Raw genomic sequence first — 26774 nt, 5'->3', positions numbered from 1 at the left:
TAAGCATAAAATAAAATTGAGTATTCAGTGTGAAAATCAGCCGGAAAGATTTTCAATGACAGGAGATGGCAGCTCCAATGTTCTTGGCATTGATCTTGGCAATATGCACCATCTGATATATTTATATTTTATTTATTTTCCTTTCAGGTTTTGGCACTTAGTTGGTCCCTTCTTTATGTCCCAGCACCAGACAACATCCTGTGGTTGGGAGGCTGGGAAAACAGTGTACTTGATGACCTCTGGAATTAATGTTCATGAGGAAGTGCACAAGAATGGCCCAGGCTGACTCACCGATTTTCTTACCCATCCTCCTTCGCGGCTTTATGAGATGCACCTCACCTTTGCTTAGAGTCTCCTTGACTCGAAAGTGACTGGCTGTGGCTGGCAACTCATTGTTTTCGAAGTCAGTGACAGGAATTTGCTCCTTAACATTTTGTGTCTACGTCGGCTGAGATATTTTTGGGAGCCAGAAAAATTTTCAGCTGTAGCCGGATAAATTCAGCCTAATCCCTTTAGTAACAATCTTGAAAACGACACAGTTATTTTGTTTTCAAAATATTTTTCTAATGTATTTGCTCTCCCTGTGCCAAACATCTGTTCACACAGTGATGCCTTAGAGCTCAAGAATATCATGCACAGCCATCCTGATTTCAAAACGCTTTTCTACATACAAAGAGCAATGGAAATGTTGAAGTTACTTGCTCAAAAATCTGCTGAAGGTGTGTTAATTGAAAATTTCAAAGCAGACGTTGCTAGCTTTTGTTAGACAAAAGCAAGAGAGGAAGTGAATTAAGAAACTGATCCGCCACAATTGGCTTGGGAGGTGGAAACAGTCGTGATGAATGACCAACCACTGTTCTTAGATCATATAATCATAAGACATTGGAGCAGGAGTAGGTCATTAAAAGTAGACACTGGATTAGTGGTGCTGGAAGAGCACAGCAGTTCAGGCAGCATCCAACGAGCATCCATTAAAAGTAGACCACTATTCCACGCGATAACAGCTGATCTGATAATCTTCAAATAAAAAACTGGAAGAACTTCAGATGCCTGTAAATCAGAGACAAAAGGGAAAAGCACAGCAGGTCTGGCAGCATCTGTGGAGAGAAATCAGAGTTAATGTTTCGGGTCAAGTGACCCTTCCTTAGAACCAATCTTGCTCAGGATAATCTTCACCTCTTCTTTCCTGCCTTTTTCCCATGACCCTTGATGCCCTGGCTGATTAAATATCTATCTCAACCTTGAATATACTCAACAGCCCAACCTTAACAGCCCCCTGCAGCAAAACTTTCCATAGTTTCACTATGCTCTGGAGAAAACAAAACCCTCCTTGTCTCTGTCCTAATGGGATGACCCCTTACTTTGAAATTATGCTCTCTGGTCATTACAAGGGGAAACAACCTTTTCGCATCTACCTTATCACGTCCCCTAAGAATCTTGTATGTTTCAAACCAGTTGTCTCTATTTTAAGCTGCAATGAATACAGGCCAACCCTACACACCATCTCTTCATAAGATAACCTCTATACCCAGAATCCACCTAGTGTACTTTATCTGGAGTGCCTCCAATGACAGCATGTCTTTGCGTTCATATTATTATACTCCATTCGCTTTGAAATAACAACCAACAGTTAATTTGCCTTCTCTATTACCTGCTGAATTTGGATGCTTGTACTTTGTGATCCATGCATGAGGACTTCCAAATTGCCTCTGTTTTTGTGGTCTTTATCCATTTCAATAATATCTATCTCCTTTATTCTTCGTACCAAATGTGTAACCTCACATTTACCCACATTGCATTTCATCTGCCTAATTTGTGCCCACTTGTTTAAACTGTCCATCTCCCTCTTGAGTTGCTCTGTGTCATTCTCAATATTTGACTACCCACCTATTTTTAAGTCATCCACAAACTTGACAATATTGCATTCATGTTCCAAATTCATTCACGTTCCAAGTACACTCAAAAACCAAGACTGTGGGAAAAGTCAAGATGCCCACAGTGGAGTAGCGGCGCTGCGTTTGTGTTCCTGGTCCAGGGCTCGTCTGCCTTCATCTGTTTTCTTTGTTTCATTGTTTTCCTTTTTCTCTTGTGTTTTCTTTTCTTTCTTTTTAAGACCTTTTAAGGCAGTGGCAGCAGGAGACAGTGGGCCAAAAGCATGGAGCAGAAGGAGATGAAGGGCGGACTGGGATCACGGGGGAGAGAAGAGTGCGACCCGGCTACGCAGAGGACAGAGTGAGCCAGCTATTCAAAATAGTGGGATCAGCATGGTAGACTCATCCGCTCCAGGCTGACCATATTCTTCTTTTTCTCTCTTCTCTCTGCCTCTCGCCATTTCTTAATTTAGCTTCTGAAGTTCTGGAGAGAGAGGCAGCAGCAGTAATGGTATCGAGGGGAGTGTGGCAGCGGCTATGAGTCCTGGGTGGTTTCAGCAGGAGGTCTGGTGCATTGAAGCAACTGTAGGCCTGAGCCCAATGTGGTTAGAGTGAGCCTGAAGTGTCAGTCCTTCAGAACCTGCAGTGTTGAGAGCGGGAAGCTCGAGGTTTCTCATAGAGTGAGCCAAAGCGGAGGATTCCAAGCCCTAGCAGGGAATGCACTTAAGGAAGAATGTTGAACCTTTACCTTTATTCCTTATTTTCCAACTTAATACTAGGAAGGATTGTAATGTTAACCTTTAATTTTACTTTTTTAGTATTCTACTTGTGCTAAGAACAATGGTAATGCTTTATTTTTAACTTTATTTCTCCTTGTTACTATTTGTACCTAAATTTTGTAACTAAGTGTCTTTGTACCTAAGATGGAGGCTTGTGTAGTGACATTATATACTTTTCACCAGCAAGTTTTGAGAAGATTTGTAGCTCAGTTTGAGGTTCTGGATGTAAGTTTGCTCGCTGAGCTGGAAGGTTTGATTTCAGACATTTTGTCACCATACTAGGTAATATCATTAGTGAGCCTCCAGATGAAGCACTGGTGGCATGGCCCACTTTCTATTTATGTGTTTAGATTTCCTCAGGTTGGTGATGTCATTTCCTGTAGTGACGTCATTTCCTATTATTATTCCCAGGTACATTTTTCACTGTACTCCTGTACCTCTGTACTCGAGTACACATGATAATAAAGCTTAAATAAAATCAAATAAACGTTCCTCAACCAAATTATTAAGGTATATTGTAGATAATTGTGTCCCCAGCATTGATCTCTGTGGTATTCCACTAGTTTCAGATTGCCAGCCTGACAATCCTCCCCATTAGCCAACTCCTTATCTTCTAGTATTTGCCCAATCCTCTATCACATACTTTATCCCTGCAGGACCCACTCTCATCTCCACACAAGCAGCAAGAACCTTGTAAATGTTGGACAGTTGCAAGGACTGAGGTTCTTCAAATGCAACCACTTGGGTCCCAAAAACCTGCCTCACCAGAAGTCACAACCTCCTGTCCTTGATCATAGACCAATTTTGAATTACCCAGAGTCAGGCTTGTGACTGTCCTCTGGAGAAAAATGTCCAGATAACCTTTCCTTAACTTGATGTGGTGTAATATCTGTAGCTCAGGCTCTAGTTTCTCAATTTGGATCTGAAGTCCGTTGAGTTGCAGAAGCTTACTCCTGATGCATTTGCTCTGGATCCAGCAGCTTGTAGTCCAGCAGCTTCCACTTACTACAGCAGCAACACATCATACATCCTGCCATAGTGGTTGTATTCATTTAGTTTATAGATTAATTAATTTAGATTTATTGTAATGACTTTATAATTTTTTTTAAAAACCACCAGTTTTAATCATATAATTTTACTTTTAAGGCTAGAAATATTCTCCAATCCTATTCACAAACAGCTGCACTTGCATCATGCTGTGGTTTGTGACATCACTCTGCTCCTGGTCTCACTGCTGATTGGCCTCTCGGCCCATGCTTTTTACCCTCTCACACTCACCTGTCATTCTGGAGCATTTACTTCTTGTAGTAAGCCTTACTTAAAGCTCCTCTGTCCCACATTTCATGGAATTCCCATTGAACCAAACTTTCAGTTCACTCACTCAGTCTTTGCCTCACTCAGCTGAAGTCTCCTTCACACTATATTCCCTCAGACTCTACTTTTGTTTTAATATCAGTTATGATTGGACAGGAGATCTTTCAAGCAAAGCAGACTTCTGTAAGTCTCCACATTGTGAAGTTACAGATGGCTGACATGATTGAGGAATGTGTGGTGTTCACATTTCAGGATAAAATTGAAACTGAGCAATCAGAGCTGACATTTATTGATCCAGAATTTCTTTCATGTCTGCAGAAAGCAGAAACCAATATAGTGTGAAGAAGATATTAATATCATGATATAAATATAATTTATGTTCAGCCATCATGGTAATTCAATTTGATGAATCTTCATTAACTGTTGTGAACAACCAGTATGAGCATTTAAGCATTATTTAATTAACTTCTGATCAACAAAGAACAAAAAAATTCACCTGTAGCAAACCTCTCTTATTGATGTAGTCAGAGTATGTAAACAATTAAATGCATTGGTTGTCCCTTTTAATTACTTTGGAAATGTAGTTGAATGTTCCATGTTTTTAAATGTTCTATTTAAACTGTCAAGTAAAGTTACATATAAGCCTCATTCCTTCCACTTTGCCAATTTCCTCTCTCTGCCAGCTGTAAAGCCTTGAAATGAATGAGTTTGGGAAGTATTAGTTTAGCTTACCAGATCCCACTGCGCAAAACTGGCCATAATTTTGTTTGTATTGATAACGTCACTTACAAAATCTAAACTGATGACATTTTATGTTAAGTGTACAAGTCTAGTAGGATACATTTTTCATTCAATTACTATAATGGCTGTAACCGTTAAAGGGAGCTGCGCTGCAAACAAAGTCTCATTACTGAGACATCACAGATGGCTGTTTGGGCTGACCAATAACCTATGCTGCGACTAATCCATTTTTATTTGTGTTTCACATGTCCTCTCTTACCTCAACTGAGATCTGAAAGCATGTTGTTTTGCCATAATATAAATTGTTTGAGAGAGACCTTCATGAAACTGAGTAGACAATTCTTCAAAAAGCTCCACTTACAACTACTGATTCAATACAATAGAGCTGAAGTATGTCATGATAATGGATCAAAACACTGATGTATTTAGAGATATTGAACTTTTAATTATGACAGATGGCTGTTTATGTAAAAAAATGACATATAGCCAAAGGATATTAGGGGACATAGAGAGGGAGAGATCCTGGAATGTTACATCTGATGAAGTGTCAAGGAAGTTTCAAATAGATGTCCTACAAATGGAACTGTAATGTCCTGGGAGTTATCTCAGACTATAAGCATGATGGGAAAAGACAGCATTCTGGGTGTGAGACATATTTTTGTGTTTTCCCTTTCAATGAAACATAAAAACAGCATTTAAAAGACAGTTCAAACCTGGTCTGTGTTTGCTAGTAGAAGAAGGTGTGCTAGGGAGCAGAGGTGCTCATGTTTGCCAGTGGGCTGAGGTATTTCTCAGTTTGTGGTGCTGGTGTGCTATGAAGGCCAGCATCAAATAACCACCTCACTAGTTACCCCTGCATGCAGGTAAAGGATTCTTTTGCTAGTAACCAGCTAGCCAACAAGATATCCACAAGCAAACAGGACAACTGAAGGACTCTCTCAACAAAAGAAAACAGGACAAAGGATTTTAACTAATCTGCAAAGCCAAGAGTTCTGAAATCGACTGTTCAACTACAAACACTTCACTAACTACTCTTCATTACTGACTCACATAAATGGATTCATATATCTTTTAGCTTTTCTTTGGACTTAGTGTCATTTCTAAACTTGGCGCATGTGCTATGTTATTTCATCTCACATTTAATAACTAATAAAGTCATTCTTGTTCATTCAAGAAAGCCTAGTTAAAGTGGCTCCTTTTAAAACATGAAGACATTTGGTCTCGGCAAAAGGTATCCACAGGGAGTGCAGCTTTTGGAAATTAGCTTTGTTGCAATCAACCAAGAGGGCAAGTGAACAAAGTAGGGTAGCCAATTTATCCTTTCCCACCTGGTGCTTGATAATTTGGAGTATTTTTTCTGGTATGGTAATAACTTAAAGAACATTGCCTGGGGGTCTAATCATAACATATCGGTAATAATTTGATTGACTAAATGCTCCTGTCTTCTGATGTTAAACATTTCAAAATTGTTGGAAATTAGCAGGGATAATTCTGTTAAACATGTAATTTAAGGATATCTAAACATCCTTATTCTAGTTTTATGGCTGGCCTGACTAGCTTCAATACTTTGTATGATTGTAATTCATTTTCATACATTGGTGTTACATTTTATTTCCAGAGCTGTAGGAGGGAACTGGATATCAGTCAACTAAAACCTTACCCTTTGAACCTCTTCAGCATGTAAACCATGCTGCTGTGATGAAAGTCTGCTCTGTCCAATATAAAAGCCCTATACCCAGCCAGGAGAGTCATGGCAATACTGTAACATGGGAAACATGCCAAGTCTGATGTCATTTCAAGTAACCTAAGTAATGGGAGATATTTTAAAATGACTTATTTATGCCTATATTCATGGCCACATTTCCAATGCAGGGGATTAATTTCCAGTGAGGAGCTTGCAAGGATGATAGAAATGGCAAATAATGATGCAACTGACAAGCTAGTAGCATGCTTATAGCAGCATATGGATGGTATTCTCTGAAGCTGTTACAATCAAAGTTGGAGCAGATGAGACAGGAGGAGGACAGGTCATCCAACCCAGTAGCATTCCACATTTTGATAATTAAGGAATTAATTGATGAAATGAGTGACACCATGTTGAGCATGTTCAATGACTTACTGGAAACCAGGATAGGATCCAAAAATTAGAGAAAGTGAGGACTGCAGGTGCTGGAGATCAGAGCTTACAAATGTGTTGCTGGAAAAGCGCAGCAGGTCAGGCAGCATTAAAGGAGCAGGAGAATCGACGTTTCGGGCATCAGCCCTTCTTCCTGAAGCCCTTTGATTCTCCTGCTCCTTTAATGCTGCCTGACCTGCTGCGCTTTTCCAGCAACACATTTTTAAGCTCTGATCCAAAAATTGGAGTGTGGTAAATGTAATGGACCCCGAAGTTGACTATGGAATTTGCAGATCAGTGAACTGGACCAGTTCAGGACACTCTAGCCATTTGTCCATTCAAAAGATTTGAAGACTTAGCTTGCTTTAAATATTAGATGTTTAAAGGATAATACATTTCTGCAAGCTTAAAAAATTGTTGCTTGAGAAAAGGAAGTGGGTGGTAGCATCTTAATCAATACCAATGAGCTAGCCTTGATGCTGCTTTTGCATAGATCGAAAATATTAAAAACTTAATAAATAAGCACTGCAGTTCAGTTTTTAAAAAATCTTTCCAATTAAGATAATTGGGGAAAGATGTTGAGAAGGTGATTTATGCTTCCATTATCATCTCTTAATTTGCATTGGTATCTGGTCCATGATCTTAACTTCTGATCATGAAATGATTAATATGTCATTGATTCTATGCCGCTCCACATTGCTTTGTCTTTATCCTTTTCTGGAGTTTTCTGAATTGAATTCCAGTTAGCCTTTCCCTCTTTGCCATTGTCAATAATGTATGACTTTGAACATAGAACATTGAAAATAGAACAGGACAGCACAGTACAGGGCCTTTGGCCTTCGATGTTGTGCCAATCTTTTATTCTACTCTAAGGTCAAACTACATTGTACTATCATCCATGTGCCTATCCAAGAGTCACTTGAATGTCTCGAATGCATCTGATTTTACTCCCACTGCTAGCAGTGCATTCCATGCACCCATCTACCTCTGATGTCTCCCTAAACTTTCCTCCAATCACCTTAAAATTATGCCCCCTCATGCTAGCCATTCCCACCCTGGGAAAAAGTCTCCAGCTGTCCACTCTTCTTATGCCTCTCATCATCTTCTATACTTCTATCAAGTCACCTTCCATCCTTCTTCGCTCCAATGAGAAAAGCCCTAGCTCCCTCAACCTTTCTTCATAAGGCATGCCCTCCAGTCCAGGCAGCATCCTGGTAAATCTCCTCTGCAGCCTTTCTAAAGCTTCCACATCCTTCCAAAAGTGAGGCAACCAGAACTGAACACAATACTCCAAGTGTGCTTGAACCAGGGCTTTATAGGGCTGCAGCATAATTTCACTGTACTTAAACTCAATCCCCCTGCTAATGAAACACACCTCACGCCTTCTTAACAGCCCTATCAACTTAGGTCGTGACTTTGAGGGATCTATGGGCATCGATCCCAAGATCTCTCTGTTCCTCCACACTGCCAAGACTCCTGCATTTAACCCTGTAATCTGTATTTAAATGCAACCTTACAAACTGAATAAGTTCACACTTTTCTAGGTTGAACTCCATCTGCTAGTTCTCAGCCCAGCTCTGAATCCTGTCAATGTCTTGTTGCAACATACAATGGCCCTCCACATTACCTACAACTCCACCAACCTTGGTGTCATTAACAAACTTACTAACCCACCCTTCCACTTCCTTAATCAAGTCATTTATAAAAATCACAAAGAGCAGATGTCCCAGAACAGATCCCTGCGGAACACCACTGGTCACCAAGCTCCAGGCTGAATACTTTCCATCAACTGCCACCTTCTTTCTTTTATAGGCTGGCCAATTCTGTATCCAGACAGCCAAATGTCCCTGTATACTATGTCTCCTTACTTTCTGAATGAACCTACCATGAGGAACCTTATCAAATGCTTTGCTAAAATCCATGTACACCACATGCACTGCTCTACCTACATATTCATTAATGTGTTTTGTTACATTCTCAAAGAATTCAGCAAAAGGCTTGTGAAGCATGACCTGCCTCTCACAAAGCCATGCTGACTATCTCTAATCAAGCTATGCTTTTCCAAATAATCATAAATCCTGTCTCTCAGAATCCTCTCCAATACTTTGCCCACCACCAACATAAGACTGACTGGTCTGTAGTTCCCAGGATTACCCCATTCCCTTTCTTGCAGAAGGGAATAACATTTGCCACCCTCCAATCATCTGGTACTACTCCAGTGCATAGTGAGGACGCAAAGATCGTCACCAAAGGCGCAGTAATCTCTTTCCTTGCTTCCCGTACTAACTTCGGGTATGCCCCATCTGGCCCAGGGAACTTATCTATCCTCATGTTTTCAAACTGTCTAGCTCATCCTCCTCCTTAGCTTCAACCTGTTCAAGCGTATTAGCCTCTTTCATGTTGTCTTCACAAACAACAAGGTCCCTCTCAGTTAGGAATACTGAAGCAAAGTATCAGAATAGATTAGATTCCCTACAGTGTGGAAACAGGCCCTTCGGCCCTATTAGTCCACATCGACCCTCCGAAGAGTAACCCACCCAGACTGATTCCCCACATTTACCCCTTACTAATGCACCTAACTCTATGGGCAATTTAGCATGAGCAATTCACCGAACCTACACATCTTTGGACTATGGGAGGAACCCAGAGCACCTGGAGGAAACCCATGCAGACACAGGGAGAATGTGCAAACTCCACATAGATAGTCACCCGAGGCTGGATTCGAACTCGGGTCCCTGGCGCTGTGAGGCAGCAGTGCTAACTACTGAACCACTGTGCTGCCAATGACCCATTCATTAAGGACCTCCCCTACCTCCTCCAACTCCAGGTACAAGTTCCATCCATTATCCCTGATTGGCTTTATCCTCACTCTGGCCTTTCTCTTGTTCCTCACATAAGTGTAGAACGCCTTCAAGTTTTCCTTAATCCTACCCACCAAGGCTTTTTCATGCCGCCTTCTAGCTCTTCTAAGTCCATTCTTCAGATCCTTCTGGCTACCTTCTAACCCTCTAGAGCCCTGTTGGATCTTTGCTTCCTTAACCCTAAGTAAGCTTTCTACTTTCTCTTGACTCAATGTTCCACATCTCTTGTCATCCAAGGTTCCTTTACCTTAACATCCCTTCCTTGTCTCAGTGGAACAAACCTATCCAGCACTCGCAATAAGTGTTATCTAAACAACCTTGACATTTCTGGCTTGTATTTCCCTGAGAATATCTGTTCCCAATTTATGCTCCACAGTTCCTGCCTAATAGCATTGCAATTCCTCCTCCCCAATTAAATACTTTCCCATACCCCCTGCTGCTATTCCTCTCCATGACTATAGTATAGGTCAGGGAGTTGTGGTCACCAACACCAAATTGCTCTCCCACCAAGTGATCTGATACCTGACCTGGTTCGTTGCCAAGCACCAAATGCGATATGGCCTCCCCTCTAGTCTGCCTATCTATATATTGAGTCAGGAACTCTTCCTGGACACACCTGACAAAACTGCTCCATCCAAACTATTTACATTACGGAGGTTCCAATCAATATTAGGAAAGTTGAAGTCACCCATAACAACAATCTTGTTACTTCTGCACCTTCCCAAAATCTGCCTCACAATCTGCTCCTCTGTATCTCTGATGCTAACTGGGGGTGGGTGGGTGGGGGGTGGGGGAGGTTCTATAGAAAACTCCCAATAAAGTGACTGCTCCATTTTTTCCATAATGACTCTATGATGATCTCCCTTTCTGCAGCTGTTATATTACCCATGATTAGATATGCCACTCTCCCACCTCTTTTACCTCCTTCCCAATTCCTTTTGAAACATCTAAACCTCGGAACATCCAACAAACATTCCTGCCTCTGTGATATTGGCGTCTCCGTAGTGGCCACAACATCATAGCTCCAAGTACTGATCCATGCTCTTAGCTCATCACACTTATTCCTGACACTTCTTGTGTTAAAGTAGACACTCTTCAACCCATCACACTGACTGCAACTTTGCCCTATCAATGGTCTATCCTTCCTCACAGACTCTCTGCCTGTTCTCCAGCTACCCCCTCCTCTGATCGTAGCTCTGGTTCCCATCCCCCTGCCAATCTAGTTTAAACCCTCTTGAAGAGCTGTAGCAAACCTCCCGTGAAGGTATTGGTGTCCCTCTAGTTCAGGTACAACCCATCCTCCTTGTACAAGTCCCACCTTTCCCAGCAGGTATCCCAGTGATCCACAAATCTGAAGCCCTCCCTCCTACACCAGCCCTGCGGCCAGGTGTTCAGCTGCACTCGCTTTCTGTTCCTAGCCTCACTAGCACGTGGCACTGGTAGCAATCCTGAGATTACTACCTAACTCCCTATATTAACTTTTCAGGTTCTCAGTCCTTTTCCTAGCTATGTCATTGGTACCAATATGTACAACAACTTTTGGCCCTCCTCCTTAAGCATCCCACTAACGTAGAATCCCTACACTGTGGAAACAGACCCTTTGGCCCAACAAGTCCGCACCGACCCTCCGAAGAGTATCCCACCCAGACCCGTTCCTCTACTCTATTACTCTACATATCCCCTGACTAATGCACCTAACCTACAAACCTCTGAACACTATGGATAATTTAGCATGGCCAAATCACCAAACCTGCATATCTTTGGATTGTGGGAGGAAACTGGACCACCCGGAGGAAACCCATGCAGACACAGGGAGAATGTGCAAACCCCACACACACAGCTGCCCAAGGCAGGAAACAAACCTGGGTCCACGGTACTGTGAGGCAGCAGTGCTAACCGCTGAGCCACTCTGCCACCCCGAATCTTGTAGACTCGATCCAAGACATTCCTGACCCTGGCACCTGGGAGGCAACATATCATCCGGGAGTCTTATTCACAACCACAAAATCCCCTGTCTGTTCCTCTAACCATTGAATCTATCACTATTGCTCTCCTCTTTCCTTCTGAGCCACAGAGCTAGGCTCAGTGCCAGAGATCTGACCACTGTGACTTTCCCCTGGTAGGTCATTCCCCCCCAACAGTATCCAAAATGGTATACTTATTATTGAGAGAAATGGTCATTTCACTCTCCTAATGGTCACCCAGCTTTATACTGTAACTTAGGTGTGACTACCTTCTTATAATTTGTCTCTATTACCCCCTCAGCCACCTGAATGATCCGAAGTTCATCTGGCTCCAATTCCAGTTACCTAATGCAGTCTGTGAGGAGCCATTACTAGAATATGTTTGTTCATTTACCCAGCCATCCCCATGTCTACTTAGCTCCTCTTCAGTCTCTGCTCCACTGATTCAGGAGGTAAGTATTTTGTATTTAAATTCACTTTCCCGGCTGATCCCAGGTTTGTGATGTCTTGACTCCGTTGCTGAAATGGACTGATACAGAAACTTTCAACAGAGTTCCATTTTCGAGACAGAGACTCAGAGACATTTGCAGCACTGAAAAAGGCCCTTTGGCTCATTGAGTCTGCACCAGTCAAAATCCAGTCTGAATTATTGTAATCGCCCTTTCCAGCACCTAGCTTCTAGACTTGTATGCCTTGGCATCGCAAGTGTACATCTAAATATGTCTTAAATGTTATAAGGGTTTCTGCCTCCAACACCTTGACAGGTAATGTGTTCCAGATTCCCAGCACTTACTGGCTAAATGCATTTTTTTCCTCATACCACCTGTAAACCTCCTGCCACTTACCTTAAACCTATGTTCCCCCAGTCATTGGTCCTTCAACCAAGAAGGTAAAGTTCTGTACTGTCTCTCGATATGTATGCCTTTCATAATTATTTACATCCTGATCACGTTCTCCCCCCAGTCTCCTCTTCTCCAAGGACAAACCTGTCGGCAAATCACAGAATGGCAGATGTATAAGATTATTCAGCCCATCTGAACATATCACCAAAAACATCCTACAGTCCATGAATTTTAACATCTAATTGAATTATCCTAGTATTTACCCTTTGTTCAAAAGTCCATTCTGAGTGTTGATCATGCTTTGTGTGAACTTCCTGATATTAGATTCTTACATCTATGGCTCCCTGGCTATAGTGATTTCCCTCTCTGCAGGTACATGTTGTATTGTTTGCTTCTTGCCTTTTCACAAAATGACTCTGCTTAAAATCCAAAATGAAATATTTATCCAATCTAACATCATAGAACATGTCACATACTCTCATATTTTGCAAACCCACTTTGGGTGTACTCTAAATACTCTTATCTTGACTCCAACCATAGCAGATGCATAATCAATTCAGTCCATCAATATCTATACTGACTACTCTATTAATCTAGGTGAAAGGTCAGCAACCATTGTAACAAGAAAAAATATTTTAAAGCTTAGTCAACCACACAAGATTGCAGGAGCTAATAGGAGAATAGTCAAATGTTAATAATTAAATCAAAAAAGAGACATTTCCACAATATTTTAAAGATTTTAACTCAAAATTTATTTATTAAGTGAGTACGGCTTAAATGATGTTTAAGAAAATGAAACAAGCCATTTGCCTACCTTCAAAATGGGTTTGATTGTCCAATATAAAGAGGCAGACCTGGGTCTTCCATGGGCCATATGTAATTCCAGTTGCTGACCTTGTTCTAGACTATGAAAATCTTATTTCAATCTTATTCCTTTATTCTTTCTGTGTTGATCTGTGATCTAGAATCTTTCCAAAACACTGCTGCCCCATATCCTTCTTGAACAATTACTTGTCATTCTTGCACTTTGCACATTAGTGCTGCGAAGGCATACAAGACTATTGGCCAAGTATTGGAACATGGATTAGAATAGTTAAGCAGTTGTTTTTGACTGGCATGGACTCAAGAGCTGAATGCTCTGTGCTATATGCCTCTATGACTCTGTTGTTCCTGGTTAAGCAACACCTCAATTTGGAAGTTCTCATTCTTGTCTTTAAACCCATTCACATCCTCTGCCCTCCCATCCTCTCTAATCTAATGTGACATTGAATCCTCCCTAAACTTCTCTGACCCTGCAAACATATGAGATAGCTGCATTTTTCCAATTCTGCTCTGTCAGTCATACCGATTATATTTACATTTTCATTGATGGCTGAGCCTTCTACTGCCAAGGCTCTAAACTTAGCACCCTTCCCTGAACCTCTCTGTCTGCAGCTTAAGTTTACTGCTCACCATTCTACAAAGTGTCAAACTTTGCTTCATAATGCTCCAGTGAAGCACCTTGAAGTGATTTGTTATTTATTATGTTACAGACCATATGTTGCCAATTGTTCATTTCTGGTTATGTATTTTTATTAAATTCACTTGGGAATTCTATCATTTTGACCAAATGAAAATGTCATGGGTAGTGGTTAGATTGTCTTATTTTGGAATTGGTCATTGCCTAGCACTTTTGTGATGCAAATGTTCCTTGTGTTTTTTTAAACCCAAGGCATGTTATCCCGGTTTTGCTGTATTTGGACATGGACTGGTTCATTATCTGAGGAGTCACAAATGGTGCTGAACATTGTACAATGTAAATGTCCCTCCTTAGGATAGAAGGAAGGTCTTTGATGAAGCAGCTGGAGATGGATAGACCTAGGACACTACCCTGAAAAACTCATAGTGCCATAGAGATGTACAGCACAGAAACAGACCCTTCAGTCCAACTCATCCATGCCAACCAGATATCTAGTCCCATTTACCAGCATTTGGTCTATATCCCTCTAAGCCCTTCCCATTCATATACCTATCCAGATGTTTTAAATGTTGCAATTATAACAGCCTCCACAACTTCTTCTGGCTCATTCTATACACATACTGCCCTCTGCATGATTACACTGCCTCTAAGGTCCCTTTTAAATATTTTGCCTCTTAAGCCTATGCCCTCTTGCTTTGGACTCCCACACCAATCTGAAAAGACATTGTCTATTCACCCTATCCATGTCCCTCATGATTTTATAAACCTCTACAAGGTCAACACTCATCCTCCAACACCAGAAAAAACAGCCCTAGCCTATTCAACCTCTCCCTATAGTTAAAACCCTCAAAACCTGGCAAAATTCTTGTAAATCTTTTCTGAACCCTTTCAAATTTCACAATATCCTTCCTATAACAATTAGACCAGAATTGAATGTAGTATTCCAAAAGTGGCTTAAAAATGGCCTGTATAGCTGCAACATGACCTCCCAACTCCTATACTCAAAGCACTGACCAATAAAAGCAAACATACAAAATGCCTTTTCCACTATCCTATCTACAGAATCCCTACAGTGTGGAAACTAGTCATTCAGTCCAACAAGCCTACACTGACCCTCCAAAGAGTAACCCACCCAAACCCATGTCCCTAACTAATGCACCTAACCGACACATCTCTGAACACTATAGGCAATTTAGCATGGCCAGTTCACCTAACCCGCACATCTTTGGACTGTGGGAGGAAACCAAAACACCTGGAAGAAACCCACACGGACATGGGAAGAATGTGCAAACTCCAGAGAGTTGCCCGAGGTTGGAATCAAACCCCAGCCCCTGGTGCTGTGAGGCAGCAGCGCTAACTGCGGAGCCACCGTGCCATCCCTAGCTGCAGCTCCAGTTTTAAGGGACTGTGAACCTGCACCTAGAGCTGAGATGATTGACTTCCAGCAATCACAATCATCTGCCAATGTGCCAGGTATGACGCTGACCAGTGGAGAGCCTTTTCCCTGTTTGCTTTTGACCCAGCTTTTGCTGGGACTCCTTGATGCTGCACTTGGTCATATCTTGCATCAAGACCTATCAATCTCACATCATCATGATGTACAGAGGTTGTGCAGGCCTTTTATCAGCTGTGGTTGCTACTTTGGACAAGATGGCGCCAGATGTGGTCGACTCCTTGCGAGCTCCTGCGTGCAGATTTAAGTTTCCTATTTCCTACAATCGTTCTACACTCTTTGAATTTAATAGCATGCTTTTAACATTCGTCTGTACTTGTGTTTTTGATTTTGCCTCTGTTTACCTATTATTTACTATCTATGCTATTTAACTCTGTGATCTGCCTGTAATGCTCGCAAGACAAAGCTTTTCACTGTGCCTTGGTACATGTGACAATAAATTCAATTCAATAACTTTAGGTACCAATGACTGACCATCCTCCCTTTTGCCTCAAAGGTTCATATCATATTTCATTACTACAGAATAGAATAAATTGTACTGGCACATCACTAGGAAGTTTGTATTGTCATGTATTATCTTCAAGCAGAGCTTCCATTTAATCATTACTTGTTGCAATAGAACTCCCTTTCTATTTTATGTCTATTAATTGGCTGTGGGTATACAATTGCTAACTATATACAATCAAAATTGGCTTCACGATTTGGAAAAAAATCTTTCACTTCCTGCTAAGGGAGAGGATGTAGGTGTGTGCAGATGGAAAAAGATATTTAATTATGTTTTTAATGTAGCATTGTGAAGAAAATTACTGGCTCTGGTGATGACTCTTCAGAAGCCTGGAAAGTACACTGTGGAACAATTTGATGGGAGTACTGGTCTTCATTACAGAAATGAGATAGCAAGCTATTTTATCTTCTCCAGTTAACACTTCCAGAAATTATTTGACTTCCTTGTCATTTTATTTCAGTTCATTGTCATAATTTATCTCAGAGTTCTAACTTCTGTTGCTCCTTTGATAACCTCTGCAAAATTTCCTTTCCATTGCTGCATGCAGATTTTCCAAGAAATGAATTTGGGAAAAGTTTCGTTTTTGAGAAGTGCTGAGAGACTAAGAGATGTATCTGTCTTGTTTCTGCTGCTGGGAGAGTTGACATTCATTATCTTTTCTCAAACAGCCATGAATATCATTTGCTTGCTGACTGTGATTAATTCAAATTCTAAATGATTATTCACAGTTAGACCTGAAGATTTGCTACTTAGCACTGTTTTAAATGAGCATTTGTGTTGGCTGATCATAATTCAACCAACTCACAAGGCATATTGTTAATCATTATTAAAAACATGACAACCTCTCATTATCAATTTTAATCAGATTATATTTACCATAAAATTACTACAGTTAAAAACTATGACCACTTAGAAAATCTTTTCATTGTCAATTGTACATTCGATATTGTCTGTTGTAAACATTCCTTTTTGGTTTAGTGCGAATGTTTATTATGAGGAAAAGTATTTCAAAATCAGTTTTGTTACTGATTTTAAAATTTCATTTTAGGACACGTTTTTAAAAGTTTTTGGTTAAGCACTGCATAAAAGTTAATAAAAGTTAGTGGGAGCTTGGATAAAAATCGACTAAGGGACAGAAAATTGTGAGTTATGGTTAATGGCTGTTTTTCAGCCTGTACAATAGTAAACAGTCACATTCTCCAAAGGTCAATGTTCAGATCATTACTTTTTTTCATATATTTGAATAACTCAGATATTGGAATTCAGAGTAAATTTGATGATGGTAACAAACTTGGGGGCATGGTAAACATTGAGAATGACACCAATCAATGATAGAGAATAGATCGATTAGCAGGTTGAACAGAGAGGGGCAGATAGAATTGAATAGAGAAGTATGTGGTATGCATTTTGGCAGAAGGTGTAAGAAGAGGCAATATGGATTTAATGAATCATATAATTCCTGCAGTATAAAAGCAGGCCATTCAGCCCATTGAATCCACACTGACTCTCTGAGTAGCATCACACCCAGACCCACCTCAACTATCCTATCCCCGTAACCCTGCATTTCCCATGGCTAATCCACTTAGTCTGCACATCCCTGGACACTTTGGGCAACTTAATTCCTGCAGAGATGTCCCGGAGCTCAGTTGGGTGTCAAATAGCCATTGCTACCTCCTTTTGTGCCAGGTATGACTCTGACCACTGAAGAGCTTTTCCCTGATTTCATTGTCTACAGCTTTACTAGGACTCCTTGATGCCACATTCAGTCAACTACCGCCATGAAGTCAAGGCAAGTCATTCTCACCTCACCTCTGGAATTCAGCACTTTTGTCCATGGTTGGACCAAGTTTCTAATGTGATCTGGAGCTGAATGGAACCAGCAGAACCCAAACAGTGTATTAATGAGTAAGTTATTCCTTTGTTAGTTCTTTTTGACAGCATGGTGAATGACCCCTTCTATCACTTTAATGATAAGTGAGAGTAGGTGAGAGGGATATAATTGGCCAGATTTGATTTGTTCTGCTCTTTGTGGAGATGACCTACCTCAGCAATTTTCCATATTGTCCAGTCGATGCACTGTTGTTGCTGTAATGGAACAGGCTATGGGTGCGTCAAGATCTCAAACACATGTCTTCAGCACTACTGCCAGATAGTTGTCGCGGCCTATTTTCTTTGCAGTGGATTCATGTGGGCACCACCACCTGGACATTCCTCTCTACACACTATTCCAACTTAGAACTCAGAATCAGACAATTATTTAGGTGTGGGAGGAGGCTATTCAGCCCATCATGCAATACCAAGTGGAATGAATTGAATTGGTTGAAGATTGGCACTTGTGATTCTGGTGACCTTAGGAGGAATTAAAGATGAATCATCCACTCGGTACTTCTAACTGAAGGTGAGTGTAAGTACTCCAAGCATTGTCATGATTTGGAGATGCCGGTGTTGGACTGGGGTGAACAAAATTAAAAATCACAAAACACCAGGTTATAGTCTAACAGATTTAATTGGAAGCACTAGCTTTCGGACCACTGCTCCTTCATCAACCACATAATGAAGGAACAGTGCTCTGAAAGCTAGTGCTTCCAATTAAACTTGTTAGACTATAATCTGGTGTTGTGTGATTTTTAACCAAGCATTGTCGTTTGTCATGGAATGCTTGGCTCCTCCACTGTTGAGGCTAAAAATATTTGTGGAGCCTCCACCTCCTTTTGGTTGTTTAACTGTTCATTGTTATTCAGGACTAGATGTGGCAGGACTGGAGAGTATAGATCTGGTCCACTGCTTGTCCCTGCCTGTTGCATGTTTCGGCTATGGTTTGGCACACACATGCTGTTGCTTCATAACACTGACACCTCACTTTTACTTATCTAGAGTCACATGTAGGCCAGATAGATAAGGATAATATATTGCCTTTCATAAAGGACATTAGTGAACCAGGTGAGTTTCTAACAACAATTGATGATGATTATATGGTTACCATTAGGCTAGCTTTTATTTCCAGATCTTATTGAATTCAAGTTTCCCTGTCTGTTGGAATTGGAACACATGTCTTTGGAGCAATAGCCTGTAATTCTAGATTAATAAATCAATGACATGACCAACTCACCACCTCTTCCTTTGGATTGTTCACTTTGAAGTAAGGAAGAATGAGGGATGATTTGATAAAGATGTAGAAGATAGTGAAAGATGGACAGAAAAAACTGTTTAATCTCATTAATTGATGTTGCAAGAACTAAGGGACACAAGTTTAAGATTTGGGCATGTGATCCAAAGGAATGTGAGGAAGAATTTTTAACGGAGTAAGTGACAATGATAGGGAACAGTCTATCTCATAGGGTGGAGGAGGCAGAGACTGTTCAATAATTCCAATAGGAGATTAGATTGGCACTTGAAATAAACAAACATGCAGGGCTGAGGGTATAGTGGACTTAGTAGGGGGAATGGCATTGATCGATGTGCAGAAAGCTATCATGGACTTGATAGCCTGAGCGTTTGCGTTCTGTGCCATAATTATACCATGAGTTTAGGAACATCATTGATAAAAATAAATATAATATCTGAGTAAATGCTGTGGGAATTGGTAAAATAAAGCATTTTTCATTTTGAAACATTGTAAAACAGGAAAATGAGCTTAGTGTAATATCCTGGCGAAAGTGAGGACTGCAGATGCTGGAGATTAGAGTCGAGAGTGTGGTGCTGGAAAAGCACAGCAGGTCAGGCAGCATCTGAGGAGCAGGAGAATTGGCATTTCAGGCAAAAGCCCTTCATCAGGAATGGGTTGTGAGCTGAGGGGGCTGAGAGATAAATGGGAGGGAGGTGGGGCTGGGGGAAGGTAGCTGAAAGTGTGATAGGTAGATGACGGTGGTGGGGGGGAAAGGTGATAGGTTGGAGAGAAGGGTGGAGTGGATAGGTGGGAAGGAAGATGGACAGGTAGGACAGATCATGAGAGCGATGCCGAGTTGGAAGGATGGAACTGAGATAACATCCAGGCAATCGAAGTGAAAACCTACAATTACTTTGACAACTCACAGGGTATACTTTTAGAATGCTGACCATTGGACTGTCACTTAACGCTGGGATCTCCTTTTCAATTCATTGTTGAACTGAGGAACTTTTGTTTGCTGTCAGTATCTGTCACGACAAAAGTGCTTTCTTAAAAATGTTTGCAGATTGTACATGGAGGAACAGCTGCAATCTGTTTTCAGTGTTTACAGCCTTACAGCATTAAACATGTGAAGAAAATTGTTCTCACTGCAGATGATCTAGGAGGCCCCTTTAAAAAATTCAGATTGCACAACCAATAATCCTTTGCTTGCCAGAAACTGCAACTGGAGAAGTATCAGCATCTTAATGTGGCATTTACAACATGGAATATACACGTTGGTGCAACAGAATGCAGTTTATGTATATTTCCCAGTTTGAATTTAGACAAGAAATTCTATCAGAGCTTTCTTCAATTTGACATAAAATTAGGTTTTACCAATTTGCTGCAACTGTTTCATTTCCAACAGGTTGATAGTTAGATGAGAATAGACATAACACTGCATTTTAAGTTGTAATACTCATTGAAATGTCACTTGAGAGTTTCTGATTAAGCTGGCTGTTGGGTAAGTAGATTGAAACTATGTCATAGATCGGCTCATATTCATTGTCAGCTACAATGTTCTCCAGGTGTCATCTCTCACCTCTTGCATTTATCTTTCTTGAACACAGAATAATACAAATTGAGTGTTCTCATGAAGCCAGCTGCTTGGATCACTCTGGGAAGACTGTGAGGTGTTTAGTATTCTATATGGTTCAGTAACTGTGACCTAATTAACTTGTTGTATTTGAAGTATTTTACTTTGCCATTCCTCACATTCAGATTGAAGAGGCTCGAGAACACAAGCCATTGTCAGTTTGCATCTTTACAACAAAATGTTTATCATGTCATTTCAGGCTGAGCTTCAACCCCGACCAAAACATTGAAAAGGCAATTTGGCTGCATAACTTGGGGTCCAAAATGGCAAGAAAGCCAGTTGTATATTTCAGCTGAGAGACCCTCCAGAGACATTATTTAGGTGGGTCAGTATTGTGAATATGGAAGCATGTTGAAGAACTATGCAAGATAGGCAGACCGTGTCATGAGTTAGTTTGTAAGCTGATTTGAGTCTATTGGCACCAGTTTCATTCTCATCATATTTACGAATGCCTTCATTTACACGCAGAACACTCAATATGCATTTGACATCAGGAAGGAAATGTCTGGCTGTTGCTGAATTAAGTGAAATATTTGGTTGTTTGTAAAAATGAAATTGGTAACACTTACAGCGATTGGAAGAGCACATGGTGAAGATCCTAATTTTGATGTCAAGGGTGTTGCTCATCCCACTTACTGCCAGTTAGGTTTGCTGTTTTTTCCATCCTCTTTGAGCTGCAGTAGGTGAGGATGAGCAGAGATGACAGAGACAGAAAAGTTGGGAAAGGGAGGAGGAGGATGATAAGGTCCTTTAGTGGGACACCATATTTGACCAGAGTCTTCAAGGAACAAATCTCTTCCCTAAACCTCAGCAAGGAACATTGTGCTAGCTGCATTCATTTCACTAAGGAGATGCTCACAGATGCTTCAGTGCATAGTTCAAACAAATTGAGGAAGAAAAGAAAGAGAAAGAGAAGGCTGAGAGTAAGAGGCGAGGTGCCAAAGATGAAAGAAATATCCACTTTTGTTACATCAAGTGGGTTATACCAATGTCAAGTGATGCCATTTTGTATGACAGGACACCTCAATTACATTTCAAAGGCTTATGAATCAGGTTGTAGCTGATGTTCATAACTGTCATTTATTTAGAAGAAATCAAGATATATAGTAATACATGAAAAAAGAATCTCAGACAAGTTGATGACCTGTTTAAGCCAAATACAGTTGGCTGGCCTAGTCATAAATATAGCCAAAAGTGAATTTGGAAAACCAAGAATAACTTAGAGAAAGCTTGCCAATTGGATACAAAATTATTTTGATGGTTGGAATCAGAGGGTTGTGGTAGAGGGTTGTTTCTCAGACTGGAGGCCTGTGACCAGTGGTGTTCTGCAAGGATAAGTGCTGGCTCTACAATTATTTGTCATTTATACAAATGTTATGGATGAGAATTTAGGAGGCATGGTTATATGCTTGCAGATGACACCAAAATTAGTGGACTAGTGGACAGTGAAGAAAGTTATCAACGATTTGTAACCTTACAGTGTTTGATCAATTGGGCCAATGGACTGAGGAGTGGCAGATGAAGTTTAATTTGGATAAATCTGAGGTAAGATGAGCAAGAGCAGGATTTTTACAGTTAATGGTAGGGCCCTGAATTATGTACCTGAACCCCTGGAGATACCTAGGGGTACAGGTACATAATTCCATGGATATTGCATCACAGGCAGACAGCGTAGTAAAACAAAGGTGTTTAGCACACTTGCCTTCATTACTTCGAGTATTGAGTATAGGAGTTGAGGTGTCATGGTGAGGTTGTACAGGACATTGGTGAGGTCACTTTTGTTCTAGTGGCACTGCTATAGGAAGGATATTATTAAATTGGAGAGGGTTCAGAAAAGATTTATCAGAATGTTGTCGGGACTGGAGGGTTTGAGTTATAAGAAGAGGCTGGATAAGCTGGGAAATTTTTCACTGAAACATAGAAAGTTGAGGGGTGACATTATAGACGCTCATAACATCCATGAGGGGTGAATAGTAACGGCCTTTTCCCTAGGGTAGAGAGTTCAATACAAGGGACGTATTTTTAAGGTGACAGAAGAAAGATTTAAAAGGGACCTGAGGGGCAGCTTTTTCACACAGAAAGTGACCTGTATGTGGAATGAACTGTCAGAGTAAAAATACAACATTTAAGAGACATGTGAATAGGTACATGAATATGAAAGGTTTAGAGGGATTTGGCCAAATACAGGCAATTGGGTCTGGTTTAGTTTGGGAAACTTGGTCAGCTTGGATGAGTTGGACTGAATGGTCTGTTTCTGTGCTGTATGATACCATGATTTTATGACTGAATTACCTCTCGAAGGATACGGACAAGTGTTACCAAGGACTGTGAAAGTGAAAACTCCGATAGAATTCCCTTATCTTCAAACTAAATGAGAAATCATGAGTTTGTTTTAGTAATGTGTGGGTCTTAAGGGCATTTTGGGTGACCAGTTGTCAATGACGTGTCCTTTGGCCGGCTAGCAACTGTATGATTGGCTCCCAGGTAACTGAACAGTTTGTGGGTCAGAAGTCAGCAGATCTCCAAAAACGAACAACTTATCCTTTTCCTTGCAATAAAAATCACCTTAACCCTGAAGAAAGCAAGTCTATTTCCACCTTACCTGCTGCTTTCACTCAATAAGTCAGAGATTTTCTAAGTGTGAGCCCATCAATCTGTGCCTCTGTAAGCAAGTGAAAGTACCTGGACAAGGAGGATCAAAGGGCAACAGGAACTGAGAAGCCAAAAAGATTATCTCAGTGAACACTGTGTACAAGAACCATTGAACTGCCTTTTCAGCCTTTCCCCCCATCCATAACGCCTATGCTTTTTTATTAGGTCCATCTATATATGTGTATAGGGGTAGTTTTATAAATGGATTAGAGTTTTAATTAATAGTTATATGTTGATAATTTATAATTACTTATCTATAATGAGAATCCAATTATTTATGTTAAACAGTAATTCTGTTAAATACAGAAAGCTGATGTGTGCATCCTGTCAATCAGAGTTGTTTTAAAAAAAAGCAAAGTTGGGGTATTTTGTGCATTTTGATAAATTTTTTAAACTTTTCTGGTGACTCTGAGGATAACCGGGTATTGGTGTCTAGCGGATACCCCAGTGGGCTAAAATGAGCTGGGGTTTCTGTGAGTGTCCACTGCCACCAATCCTGCAGTTGATGTGGGGAAACAAATACTTGTGACACTTATGAGTGGATGAGGATATAGGAATCATGAGGGCTCCCTGGATTGCACATGCTCACATCAAGGACTTCACCTCAAGATGACACCAAAATTGGAGGTGTAGTGGACAGCGAAGAAGGTTACCTCAGATTACAACGGGATCTTGATCAGATGGGCCAATGGGCTGAGATGTGGCAAATGGAGTTTAATTAAGATAAATGTGAGGTGTTGCATTTTGGGAAAGCAAATCATAGCAGGTCTTATACACTTAATGGTGTTGCTGAACAAAGAGACCTTGGAGTGCAGGTTCATAGCTCCTTGAAGGTGGAGTTGCAGGTAGATAGGATAGTGAAGAAGACATTTAGTTTGCTTTCCGTTATTGGTCAGAGTATTGAGTACAGGAGTTGGGAGGTCATGTTGCACTGTACAGGACGTTGGTTAGGCCACTTTTGGAATATTGTGTGCAAATCTGGTCTCCTTCCTATCAAAGGGATAGTGTGAAACTTGAAAGGATTCAGAAAAGATTTACAAAGATGTTGCCAAGGTTGGAGGATTTGAACTATAGGGAGAGGTTGAATAGGCTGGGGCTGTTTTCCCTGGAGCTTTGGATGCTGAGGTGTGATCTTATAGAGGTTTATAAAATCATGAGGGGCATGGATGGGATAAATAAATAAAGTTTTTTCCCTGGGGTGTGGAAGTCCAGAACTAGAGGGCATAGGTTTAGGTTAAGTGGGGAAAGATATAAAACAGACCTGAGGGGCAAATTATTCATGCAGTGGGTGGTAGGTGTATGGAATGATCTGCCAGAGAAAGTGGTGGAGGCTAGTATGATTGCAACATTTAAAATGAATTTTGATGGGTATATGAATAGGAAGGATTTAGAGGGATATGGGCCTAATGCTGGCAGGTGGGACTAGATTGGTTTGGGATATATTAGGTCGGCATAGGGTCTGTTTCTGTTCTATACATCTCTATGACTGTATCACATGTTTCACAGATCAGCTATAAATTCAAAAAGTGAAAGCCTTATGAGCTAATGAATGTCACTGATTGATCCCAGTGAGCTCTCAGTAACAAAAGTGTGCAATTGCATTACCAACTCCTCATGTGGAAAACCAGCAATGGCAGTGAATCACCCAGCTCTGGTTACCTGGCTTATGGTGTGTATTGAACGTAGCAAGTTCATTGGCACTTCTAAATAGTGCATTAAGACGATAAAACATAGGAGTCAAAGTAGGCCATTCGTTCCATTGAATCTGCTTTGCCATCATTGAGATCATGGTTGGCCTGACAATCTTCAACTGTTGCTGATCTGCTCAATGAATTTGTGAGTGACCAACTGCAATATTCCACATATGTCCTGAGTGGAACTCTGGAAAGACCATCAGTACAGGAATTCAATATTGCAATGACTTTCAATGCTTTTGGCATTGGATTGCTTCCCAAGTCAAAAGGACCCATGTTCTCCTGAACAGATGGCATATGTCAGTGACATCCTCAGCCCTGTGCCGATTTGTTTTTGAATATTGACATCTTTGATGGTTTCAGGTCCATTACTGGACATAGTATCAGTCATTACCACTTCAATGTTGGCAAGCACTGCCTTCTCTAATGAACCAAATCTGTGCAGCCATAAAAGTTCCCCGCTGGTTAGGGACTGCTACATCCGGATGTGTGCCGCATTGACCTGCAAGACAGAAGGAAGTGAGTCAGTGAATAGTTGTGGCTGTAGGGGTTGAAAAATAAGCACTGTATGCACACTGTGGTTTGGTAAAGTTTGGCAGATGGAACATGATGTGGTAAATTGTGAGGTTATGCACTTTGGCTGTAAGAATGGAACAGCTGAATATCACTTGAATGAGGAAAGGCAGCAGAAACTGCAGCATTCCGGGATTTGGGGTTGTCATGTATGAATAACAAAAGGCTGGCATCCAGGTTTAGCAGGTAATTGGGAAGGTAAATGGACGGTTAGTTTTTTATTTCAAGGGGAATGGAGTATATAAAAAAGGGAAGTCTTGCTACGACTGCAAAAGGTACTAGTCAGACCACAATTGGAATAGTGTGAACAGTGTTAGTCCCCTTATCTAAGGAAGAAGGAGGCAGCTCAGCTAACATTCACTTCGTTAATTCTTGGTCTGGAGGGATTTCCTTTTGCGGACAGTTGAGTAAGTTGGATCTGTATTCATCGGTGTTAAGAAGAATCAGAAGTGACTATTGAAATATGTTACACTAGATGATCAGCTTCTCCTGGGGAAAAGTCTTTTACCAGAGGACATAATCTCAAAATAAGGGGTCACGCATTTAGGACTGAGACAAGGAGGAATGTTTTCTATCAGAGGGGAGTGAATCTGTGGAGTTAATCGCTGCAGAGAGCTGTCGAAGTTGGGCCATTATGTATATCCAAGGCTGAAATAAACACATTTTCAATCTGTAAGAAAACGAAGGATTATGAAAAAAAGGCAGGAAGGTGGTGGTGAGGATTGTCAGATCATCCATGATTTTATTAAATGGTAGAGAATTTGGGCTGAATTGCCTATTTCCACTCTTATGTCTTTAGGTATGAGGATTGCTGCAGTGCAAAATATTTGGAAAAGAGGTGAAACTATTTCCAGAAGAGATGGGTGAGTGACATTGCTAATCAGGGATAGTATCACACCTGCAGAAAAGGAGGTCGCTGAGGAGCATCAGTTGACAGAGTTAGTATGGGTGGAAGTCAGAAAGAGGAAAGGAGCAGTCACTTTATTGGGAGTTCTCTACAGATTCACCCTCCCAACCCCCTGCCCCCCAGTAGCAACAGAGGCACAGAGCTGCAGATTGGAAGCAGATTTTGGAAAGGTGCAAAAGTAACAGGGTTGTTGTCATGGGTGACTTCAACTTTCCTAGTATTGATTGGAACCTCCTTAGTGCAAATAGTTTGGAGGGAGCAGAATTTGTCAGGTCTGTCCAGGAAGAATTCCTGACTCAAT

The 26774-nt window shown here is 40.9% G+C and overlaps 1 long non-coding RNA gene across 1 annotated transcript; it reads right to left on the bottom strand.

Annotated features, from left to right (window-relative positions):
- Positions 1–25151, bottom strand: LOC140479477 (uncharacterized). The gene is made up of 3 exons (XR_011961056.1): positions 24959–25151; positions 12492–12632; positions 1–1097 (listed from the first exon to the last, which is right to left on the bottom strand). It is a non-coding gene; the product is annotated as an uncharacterized lncRNA (long non-coding RNA).
- Between the last annotated feature and the right edge of the window lie 1623 nt (positions 25152–26774).

This window comes from Chiloscyllium punctatum, chromosome 7, assembly GCF_047496795.1.
Source record: "Chiloscyllium punctatum isolate Juve2018m chromosome 7, sChiPun1.3, whole genome shotgun sequence".
NCBI classification, from domain to species: Eukaryota; Metazoa; Chordata; class Chondrichthyes; order Orectolobiformes; family Hemiscylliidae; genus Chiloscyllium; species Chiloscyllium punctatum.
Note: the sequence above shows the minus strand (reverse complement) of the source record. Positions and strands in the feature narration are given on the sequence as shown.